Genomic DNA, 9,115 nt, shown 5'->3' on the forward strand with positions numbered 1-9,115 from the left:
TGGTGTTTAACCACACCTATACATAACAAAAACCACTGAAAAGAAAACATACTTCACATGGAGCTTTATAACATAGCTCGATGCAGTATTTACAATGATCACCCTTCTCAAAAAGTAAACCAACATGAAAACATAACAAAATAACAACTATAATGACATGACACCCATACCGTTTATTTGAGCTTTATAACATAGCTCATGGTGATATTTACATCCATATACATATGTACACTTATCAAAACATCACCAAAAAATGTACCCAAAACATATACCAAACATCATACCCAAAATTTATTTCCCGGAACAGGAAAATAATGAAGGATACATAGCTTGCATCTGATCCACCATCTCCCATGTAGCTTCATTAGGACCAAACTACTCCCATTGCACTTTAACTTGATTGATTGCTCGGTTCCAAAGCATGAGCACCTTTCTCTATAATATGCATTGAGGTTCTGGTTGGAATACTCCATTTGGCTCCATCTGCAATACAAACCAGTCAATCACATTATCAAAATCTTTAACATACTTCTTAAGAAATGACACATGGAAAACATCATGGACTTTCATTGTCAGAGGCAATGCAAGTTGACAGGCTATTGGCCCAATCCTCTCAATAATCCTAAAAGATCCACAAAATTGTGGTGCCAGCTTGGAACATGACCCAATACACAAAGAGCTTTTCTTCGGTCTGATTCACAAGTACACCTCTTCTGTAGCCTGAAACTCCTTGAACAGCCTACTCTAATATTCATAGATCTTCTTCCTATCCCGTGCTGCTTTCAAATTCCTCTTGATTACCTACATTTCTTATTCCATTTCCGTTAACATGTCTGGTCCAATCAACACCATATTAACCGGATCACTCTAACTGATGGAAGTATTGCAACTTTGCCCATACAATGCCTCAAATAGACTCATCTTCAAAGATTATTGATACCCATTATTGTAGGTGAAATATACCATTGGAAGATAATCTTTCCACTTTTGTTTTTGATGCATCACGTATATCCTCAACATTTCCTCCAATATCCCGTTGACCCTCTCAGTATTTCCATCTCTCTGCAGATGATAAGTTGTAGTAAAGGCCAACTCTTTTCCCAAACCTATAAACAACTCCTTCCAAAACTTGGAAGTGAACTTTGCATCCATGTCTGACACAATCTTCTTTGGAACACCATGCAATCTAACCACATCTCTAATGAATACATGTGCTACATATCTACCTGGGAATGTTGACTTCACTGGAATGAAGTGCACAACCTTCATCAACCTGTCCACCACTACCATGATGGAATCATGATGTCTCACTGTCCTCGGCAAACCTGTGATAAATTCCATGGAAATGACCTGCCACTTTCATTTTGGAATCACAATCGGTTGTAACAGTCCACTTGGGTGCTTACACTATACCTTCACCTACAGAGAATCCAAACACCTAGCCACAAACTCTGCTACATCCTTCTTCAAATTTGGAAAATAATAAAATGTGTTCACTACAGTCAATGTCTTCTGATAACTTGGATGACCTGAATATGGTTTTGCATGAAACACCCTCAAGATCACCTTCTGGAACTCAATGTATAAACATGACCAATCCATCTGATGTAAGACAATAGTCCACATCCTGTGCACCTGAACCTATACCTGTACCTGTGCCACTACTTATACATGTACCTGTACTACTACTTGTAACTATACATGTACCACTACATTTACCTATACATGTACTCTATTGAAATCTGTACACAATCTCCATATACCTGACATTCTACTGACCTACCTCCAAGATCTTCCCTATAGATCTTTCCCATAGGAACTCATAGCTGCTATATGATTTACTTGCATCCACCTACTAAGAGCATCTGCGACCCTGTTCTCCTTTTCTTTGATATATCCAATATCAAAATCAAACTCATTGATCATGGCCAACCATCTAGCTTTCCTCGTCAGATTCGACTGGTAAAACAAGTATCTCAACCCACTATGATCAATAATCAATACAAACTTATTTCAAAGAAAAAAGTGCCTCCACATCTTCAATGCATGTATGATCCTAGCTAGCTCAAGATCATGCATCAGATAGTTCTACTCATGCTCATTCAATTTTCGTGACTCATAGCACACTACCTATCATTCTTTCATAAGGACTCCACCAAGTCCTCTATTGCATGCATCTGTACATACTACAAATTATTTTTCCAGATCTATGAACTTTAACATTGGTGCATGTGTCAACAATTGCTTGAGCTGCTCAAAACTGACCTCACACTCCTCTGTCCATTCAAACTTCTTACCTTTCCTCTGCAACGATGTGATAGGATAAGAAATATGTGATAAGTTCCTGATGAACCTCCTGTAATAACCTACCAATCCCATGAAGGATCTCAACTCATATACATTTCTAGGAGTTTCCCACTCCATGGTAGCTCTTACCTTTTCTAGATCCACTGCTATTGCCTCCTTAGAAACAAGATGTCCCAAGTAATGCACCTTAGTCTGAAAGAAACTGCACTTTCTAAGATTATCATACAACTTATGCTCTCTCAACAACCTCAACACTACTACCAAATTCTCATCATGTTCTTCCTCATTTTTAGAATATACCAATATGTCATCAATGAACAAAATAACAAATTTGTCCAACACACTATTCATCAAACATATAAAGTTAGTTGGAGAATTAGTCAAACTGAATGGAACTACAACAAACTCATAATGCCCATACCTGGTTCAAAAAGTTGTCTTATACATGCCCTCCTCTTTAATGTGTACATGATGATATATGTATCTCATATCAATCTTTGAGAACATTGTTGCTCCCTTCAACTGATCAAACAAGTCGTCAATCCTCGACAACACATATTTTTTCTTGATGGTCACTTTGTTCAACTACCTATAGTCAATGCACAATCTAAAAGTACCATCCATCTTCTTCACAAACAATATCGGTGCACCCCAAGGTGATACACTTGGCCTAATGTATCCTTTCTCAAGCATCTCTTTCAACTGCAACTTTAACTCTACCAACTTAGTTGTGCTCATCATGTAAGGTTCTTTTGATGTTGGTGTTGCCCCTAGTACCAACTCATTAGAAAAGTCTACTTGAACTCTGAAATATCTGTAGGAAACACATCCTTAAATTGCTATAGAACTGGGTACTTGCTCAAAACATCTGCATCCTTAGTTTCCTTACCTTTTTCGCTAGAAATATGCATTGTAATATAACACACACCATTGTTTTCTATTGCACTTTTCCTACGTAGATGTCACCAACCTAACTGACTTGACTTTATTCTTCCCCTGTAAGATTCTTGGTTCCCCATTTTTATTCAAGCACTCAATGGCTTTGTCATAAAAATCCACCTTGGTCCTATGAAGGTACAACCAATCCATGCCCAACAACATATTGTATGATCCCAATGGTAATACATTCAAATGTGTTGCGGTAGGCATACCATTTAAATCAAATGCACAAGCTCTTACCCAATGATGAACTCGCTTCTTTGTACATGTAGCCAACTGCACTAACCAAGATTATGCATGCACTTCTTTACTCAAACCACACTTATCAACCAAGTCAGGACTAACATAATTATAATTAGATCCAGGGTCAATCAAAATAGAAACAACTTGATCACAAAGCTTATCGTCCATCTCAATGATAGATGCCTGATGGTATGCCTACCTATTATCCAGTGTTGCGTAGATACAAGGAACACTCTCACTAGCATCCTCAACAGTCTGTGCCTACTGTGAACTATATATCTGAGGCCTACCACCCTAATTTTGTGGACAGTCTCTCTTAAGATGTTCCTTACTGCATGTCCAACACTCCAACCGTCAAGCACCATCACCTTGATGTTGTTGTTGTGACCCATGTCCCTGTCTAGCTGCATTGAACTTATTTTTTGGTGCCACATTTTATTTCTCTTCTACATTTTGAGGCCTTGTTCTTTTTGGCTGCCATTTACCTTTACCTTTATCTTTCCGTTTCCATCCTTGCTGAGATTCACTCTTACACTTCGACTGCTCATATAAACGCTTCAGTTTCCCAATAAGTTCCTCAAGTGACTTAGGCTCATCATACTCAATTTGATATCTAAATGCTAATGGCAAACCACTGACAAATCACTGAACTTTAGCTTTTACATCTTTAAGATACAGTGCATACCTTAATGGCTCCAGGAACTTTGTCATGTACTCTTCGTCTTTCATTGATCTCATCTTTAGCTCACATAATTCTTTGACCTTACTATGATAGTACCTTTATTACAAGCACTTCTTCCTGAAAATCCTCTTGAACTCATGCCAACTCAAGTCCTCCATCTTGATGTCTCTGACCCGCTTCACATCTTGCCACTAGATATCTTCTTTACCTTTCAGGTTGAAGACAACAATTTTGGCCTTCATGTTTTCTGTGTACTCATGCAACTCAAATAAATTTTTCATCCCAAGTATCCAAGCCTCTGCATCTTTTGGCTTCTTCACATCTCCACCAAAAGTAGGTGGCTTTGCTTTATTAAATTCATCTGAAAATTATCCCCTATCACTCCTCCTATAAGGATGATAACGATGATGATCATGATGCCTCTCAGAACCAAAACTAGAATAATACATGTATCCATCACCTCTCTTATCTGGAGTATCCAACAATTTGTCATCTCTAACCGTGTCATCACTATCTGACCTTTGACCACCATGAGACCTATGACCATATGCCCCATTAGTTTTTTGCTATTGTCCATGGCTGATCTGAAGTGGCCCCTATCATTGTAATTCTGACAAACTCTAAAGGAGTATTACATTAACATCTACTTGTTTCCTTGTGACTGCATGATTTTGTCATTGTTCGCATTACAACTCCTTATTTATTCCTTCAAGCTTCTCAATGTGTCTGCTAAATCAAAAGAGTGCCCAACACCACACTGCTCATCTGATTCATAGGGAGAATCTTTGTAGTCTACCATCTTGCTAGTCATTTTTGATCTCTTTCCTGCAAGGCATATTATGCCAGCTAAACCAAATCACAATAAACTAATGTACCTTATTGAAATTCGGGGAGGATATCTCATCTTCAAGATCAATCAATCAACATAGTACATGTATAACATAATCATGACAACATATATACATTTAATACATAAGCATATAACCATTTAACCATCATTCTAGCTAGAGTCTAACCATCAATGCATGACCATATCAACTACACATTCCATGACCTCATGCATGACAACAACAACCATACCAATGTATACTGACAATACACAAGCGTAAATGACATTTAGCCATTCATACACTCATGACGACACACTTCACAAAAACAACATCCTCCTTCACATGGTGACACCACTACCACCATGACCGACACCATGCATATTCAACAAGTATATGGACCACAATGATGATTAATACACATGCAACCGACATCAATGCATGACCATCACACACCGCCCATCCAGTCCAAGGGGTGAACCATGCTCTGATACCACTTTGTAACACCCTCATCCGACATCTACCCAAGTAATTGACCAATCGGGGTAAATATGTGATGAGAGGCCACTATAATGAGATTAAACCTTCTAGGTGACCTTAAGGAAGTGGAATCGATGGAAACATATGACACAGACCCTCCACATTAACAACATGACTCCCAGGAGCCAACCCAACCACTCAGGTACCCAACCCCTGAGACCAACTGAAGTTCTAGACAACTAAACCCCCGGACGCTCCCTTGATATGGGAAAGCATGCATCCAAGAGGCTCGAGACGCTCCCACAACATGGGTATGCATGCATCTAGGGACTTTTCTACCCAGTGTTGTGCCCGTGTCTCTGGGATTTGAGCCAACTTTTTAGGCCGAGAGCCCAGGTCACTACCCAAAACTCAATGACACTTTTAGAAATGAATTTAAACAACATAACAACAATGTGTTTGAAAAAACAAGAACAAGGTCTAGCCTGGACCCCTACTTACCATCACAAACATTTCATCAAACATGTCACAAATATGTAACCTATAGGTGTAAACAACATATCTGAGCATAGGGATCTCATACTTATCTGAGAATCACTAAGAAGAATTGTTCCCTTATATCAATAGTTTCATTATCATCTATTAGGTCATAGATAAATTATTCATTTATTTAAAAATCAGAACATGAGGAGGGACATACATCACTACTGTCATAAAACATGATTATAACCAACATAATAACAATAGAAATATCAACGATACATCAGCCATACAATCCACATATACACCAATACATTTACACATAAGATGTCAAGTAAAGAACCTCTTATTAATGAATGCAAAATCTAACCTAGGATGGGACTACGACATTCCACCCGACCATAGAATGGTTGAGCCAATTCTCTCTTTAATCATTCACCCCCATGCCATATTCCAAGCATGAATGTCAGACTCAAACCAAAAGAACCAATCAGGGAATCCCGAGGCTAAACCACCTCACTCTCATCAATAAAATCCAAGCTTTACAACAATCCGCATTGGATCACTAGGCCAAAACAATAAACATGTAATGACAGGATTTACCATGATCTCCACCAGATCATTAGGCCAAAACAAGCATGGATGCCACCGGATTTCTCCACCTACACCGTGAGGAATTTTCTTGTCTCCTAGTCTCTCAGGTTTTACCGTAATCCACAGTCTGATCCACAGATCACTAGGCCCTAAACTAAGACTCCACTCTATAGGCTTTACCATATATCATTCCATTCACTAGCAAGGATTCCCAGGCCTAATCAAGGGAAACCACCTCTAGGCTTTACCGTATATCCCGCCATTCATCGGTCGAGGATTCCTAGGCCCATCGAGGTAATACAAAATCTGACTTTACCACAACCCACAGTCTGGTTCAGACGTTACTAGGCCATGCATTCTATTATTTAGAGATCCACCTCACTCATCTTCGAATCCATCTAGTAATCCATCTGAACCGAAACATGAGAACCCCATCATACCATGGATATCCAGAAATGGAAAGGCTAGGCTAAAGAACACTATCACACCTAGAAAAACTGATGCCATAACAATACAAAACCACATCCAATACGATGCATGCGAAATCTAGCAAAGAAAACACACATGTAAATCGATACCTGCAAAGAATTTTTTTATAGTTTCTTGATCCTGCTCTTCCTCGCTTGCTCCTTCCTTCCTCTTGTCTTCTTTTCCTTTCTTTATCCAATTCCAAAGTGCTCCAAGAAAATTCTAAGTGTCCAAGAGTGAGAGAGAGAGAGAATAATGAGAGAGCTCCAAAACTGAACTGGAAAAAGGTTACAAATTGATCCTCATAAGACTTTTTATTAGCGTGGCCTCTATTTTCATTATTTGCCATCATTTTCCTCCCCACATGCAACATGTGAGCTTTCACCTCCCATTTCTCCTAATTTCCATTATTTTCATAAATAAAAGTGCCTAAATGTCATTTTTCCTTTCCAAAGCCTTAGCCATTTCCTTAGCCATAATAACCAAAATGAACACCCACTAAGATGTTTTTCCCAACATTCAGCTTGGAATAAGAGTCCCATCAACCGTGGTTATTATTTTTCCTTTATTAACTTTTATTACATGGAATTTTTCACCAGTGTTGTTACACACAACGTTGAGAACAACAATTCCCAACTTAGCCAAGGCATTTGATTCCTCACACCCATTTACTTTACCTTTCCTGTTACCTTTTTCATGGATTTCCTTCCATCGTCCATTTATCCCAATGAACCAAACCAATCCAACTAGTTGTCATATTCTTACCTCTAGCTTCCCTTTATACTTGCACCAAGATTCATCCGGGACTTTACATTACCTACTAGGTTTCATTCAGCTCTTCTAGAGCTCCATCAAATTTCCACTTAACCATCCAATTCCCAAGACCCTCAAAACATAAATGGAAATAACAAGAAACAAACAAGAAGAAAATCATGAAAACCAATAACAATATGACACCACAAACAAAGTGGCATGGTCATCCACTAGACACAGACAAAACTGCAAATTAAGCACAAAAAAATCACAATCCCCATGGGTTCCCAATGCCTCCAAGGGAAAGCTCAACTTGAGCCTTCTTCAAGATTTCATGGTAGTCTCTTTTTTCATGAAATCCATACATCATATTGCCATAAACACATAACTATCAGTGCATAAATAAACATAACAACATGTCGATTATCTTACCTTGTTGTACCAAGCACTCTAACCTGTAACTGAACATGTGCATATATCATCTCTCAAGGGACTCCCATTCCTTGACGAATCCATCCATAACTAAAAAATAGTTGTTATACGTGTCAGATGGATGTTCATGAATATAGCATATATCCACATAATGTCAAACAAAATCAAGGTTAAGAAGACTTCTTGTATTCATGCCAATCACTCATTCGTTTGGAATTACGGTTGTAAAAAATAGCCAAAGAATTATCACCCAATTCCTTTCTTTCACCTTTTCTCCTTGCTACAGTTAAATCTTATTATGTGTTATCACATCACCCAATAGTTAATTATATCAACAAATCAATTGTTACCTTGTCACAGCAATGCCAAGGATGTTTCCCTGCAACTATTCACACATGTCAGTCACATGTTCCAAATATTAATACATCATGCCTATTAATTTGAAATCAACCTTTATCAGGACTAACAACCATGTCATAACCAGCATTCAACTCATAGTCATAGTCATAATACTACAACTAGCACCCTCTTGCACTCAAGTACATATCAGTTTTCGGAGCACATAATATGTTAGTACAATCATCTTAAAACAAGATAATTCCTTCATGCAATCTTATAGACGCATACTCATATCATGCAATTAATAAAGCATTCAAACAAATTGTAAGCATACCATGTTATATGAACCAAATAGATGACATACTCAAACTCATACCTCAATGCACCTCGAGGTTATTGTTGGTGTCCAAGTATGAACAAATTATTCAATCTCGTTTCCTACATTAATATGTCAATCTGGGTGCATACACTTTTCAAGGTAACACGCAAGGTATATGCAGGATCAAGGTTACAATATTACATTGACCAAGGGTTCGTGACTAAGAAATTAAAGCATCGTTGTAACAGTAAT

This window comes from Pinus tabuliformis, chromosome Q (genome assembly GCF_031772625.1).
Source record: "Pinus tabuliformis cultivar Carrire ecotype Pingquan chromosome Q, CPIR1, whole genome shotgun sequence".
NCBI classification, from domain to species: Eukaryota; Viridiplantae; Streptophyta; class Pinopsida; order Pinales; family Pinaceae; genus Pinus; species Pinus tabuliformis.